This window comes from Tupaia chinensis, unplaced genomic scaffold (genome assembly GCF_000334495.1).
Source record: "Tupaia chinensis unplaced genomic scaffold, TupChi_1.0 Scaffold145659_1, whole genome shotgun sequence".
NCBI classification, from domain to species: domain Eukaryota; kingdom Metazoa; phylum Chordata; class Mammalia; order Scandentia; family Tupaiidae; genus Tupaia; species Tupaia belangeri.
In genome coordinates this window covers 1,289,831-1,292,788 of record NW_006205516.1, presented here as the reverse complement: position 1 = coordinate 1,292,788, position 2,958 = coordinate 1,289,831, and positions in this window count along the sequence as shown.

Sequence of the window (2,958 nt, the reverse complement as noted above, 5' to 3'; positions counted from 1 at the left end):
ACGAAGGCCCACAGTCCTAGGGTGGAGAATGCTGGGAACCTTTGCATTTTCTGAACTTTGAATTCTGAAACCATTGGTGGCAGGATTCTGTCATTGATGGCACAAATTGAAAAGCCCTCATTTCAGCAGATTAAGCTTTTTGTACTGGGGAAGTGGTTCACTTTAAAACACAGAACAAGACATTTTAACAATCCTTAAGAATGAACTGATATCCAAAATCCTCTATCTTAAATCATGCAATCCATTAGTTCCTGACACTGTCTGGACCTACATCTAGAGTGACCCTGTGAAATCCTTAAGCCTGTGTTAGGTTTCGCCAACTGCTGGTCCCAGAAGGAGAGAGAATTTAATGAAGAAAAATTGTAGGGAAGTGTTTCTTTTTCCTAATTTTTAAAACATTTACAAAAATTTAGGGCCAGCAGGTGGCACAGTGTTTAAGGCACTGGACTCTCCCAACATGGCTAACCACTATGTCAGTTGTGGACCTGGTGGCTTGAAAATCATGCTGGGTACATGCGCATGCATGACCAGTATCCCAGGATGAAAATGGAGAAGGGACTGAAGCATGGTCATCCTCCCTGGGAGGGTGATTTCTCACTTTCGTTCTTACTGTCTTTCTCTAGCAAGCACATGCAGCCTATGTGGGGAGCAGAAAAACCTTAAAAACTTCACAAATTTGCAATAGGGCACATGTATTCACCAGAGGGAGGGAGGGAGAGAGAGAAACAAAGAAGAGAAAGTAAGAAAGCACACTCCAAGGAGGATAGCCATGCCACAATCCCTTCCTCTCTCAGGATTTTGGGCATGCATGCCCAAAAAAATGCATGCCCATGCATGCACCTGGCATGTTTTTCAATCCTCCAGGTCTGGAATTTAAACTGTTCAATCAGACACATGCGATCTAACCATCACGCCACCAGCTGGCCCTTTGTGTATGGGTGTGTGTGTGTGTTTAAACTACTACTGACCCACAGACCTATTTAAAAATCTATAAAACTGTGGTCTTATAAAAAATAATTTATATTCGTTTTCTATGGCTCTATGGTCTAAATGTTTGTGTCCAGCAAAATTCTTATGCTGAAATCCTAACCCAGAAGGTGATGGTATTAGGAGGTGGGACTTCGGAGAGGTGATTATGTCAGGAGAGCAAAGCCTTCCTGAATGGGATTAGTGTCCTTCTAAAAAAGACCCCAGAGAGCTGGTTTAGCCCTTCCACCACTGGATGGAAGGCCAAGCTGGATAATCATAAAGTTCCTTAACTCAATCACAACTACAAAGACCCTTTTACTTTTTTTTGGAGAGGTTTTTGCTATAGGGCATGTGCACTTACCAGAAAGACAGAGAGAGACAGGGAGACAGAAAGCGAGAAATCACCTCCCCCCAGGGGGGATGGCCATACTGCAATCCCTTCTCCTCCATTCTCCTCTTGGAATCTTGGACACGCATGCACACGCGCCCAGCATGAGTTTAAGCCATCGGGTCCAGGACTCGAAGCATGGTCGACTACATGGGAGTCCAGTGACATCGCCATTACACTAACTGCTGGTCTCGAAGACATTTTACTTTATAAGGTAACTTTTATAGGTTCTGGGGATTAGGATTCGATATATTTGAGTGGCCATTATTCAGCTTTCTACAGAGCCCAAAATTTTTGCATACAATTTCAGATCATGGCCCTGAGTAGGAACATCTATTCTGGAATGGCATTTTACCACAGATACACTGTGGACAAATACACCAGAGATTTCTTTATGCACAAACCTCTGTATACTTCAGAATCAACTGTAATACAAAACAAAACCTCTGGGGCCAGACAGGTCACAGAAGTCAAACACAAGGCCTCTGCAGGGCCATCCTACATGGGAAAGTTCCTGGCTGGCTGAACACTCCGAGTGGCTAGGCACAGCTTGCTCATGATCCCGGGCTGACTGAAAGCTAAAGTGGATCATGTCATCAGGACCCCGTTGGGGGCTCTCTCTTTCTCTCTCTCTCTTCCTCATGGAGGAAATAAAGGAATAAACGTAAAATACACACACACCCCAAACCCTAGTCCTAGTAAATCGGAATTCTCCAGAAACAGGATTCAGGAATCTGCAGTTCTAACAAGCTCCCTAATATGATTCAATTTTTTAATTGCCAGAGGGTGTATGTGCTTGCCAGAGAGAGAGAAACAGAGAGAGGGAAGAGGGGCTCCTCAGTGGAACATGGTCATACCTCAATCCCTTCTCCATTTCTCCATCCTGTTCAGATTTGGGGCACACTGTTCACAGGTGCCAGGTGTGTTTTTTCAAGTTTTCAGGACCAGGATTCCAACCGGAGGTTGAAATCTGATTCCTTTAACCACCACGCTATGCGGCCTGGTACTCCCCGAAATAATTTTTGATGCATCCAGTCTCTCCCCTATAGTATGTGAGTATTGGTTAAGAGGCTCGAGGCTCCAAGTTCCCTGTTAATAGGTGACATGCTGCCACCTACTTCACAATAAAAAACAGTTGTCTATGCAAGCTACTTGCATAACGACAGCGCTAACGTTCTATTCCCCCTCCCGTCTCCCCCCATTTCAGTCCCGTCTCGTGTTTAATGCACCTGACCTCAAAACAGAGTCAAGTCAAGGGAGAAGGGGAGATGGAGAAGGGAAGGGTGGAGAGAGGGAGAACGAGTCGCCAGCTCTCCGGTAAAACGCAAATTGGCTCAGTCACCAGCCCTGCCAGCACTTGTGACCGCGCGGGTCTTCTGCGCACCCACCCCCTTGGGCATGCACCGACCTCAGGGCCCAGACCGCTCGGGGAGCCCGCCCCCACACTCCGCTGATTGGCCCCACTGGCCCGCTCGTCATGCTCTTTTGTCTCGGCTGGCAGAGGATAAAATCTGCGTGGCTGTCGTGGAAACCGCGCTGCCTCTACTTGGCCACCCTTAACTGGACCGCCGGGCGAAGCGGCTCCGCCGTGGGGCCCCGCG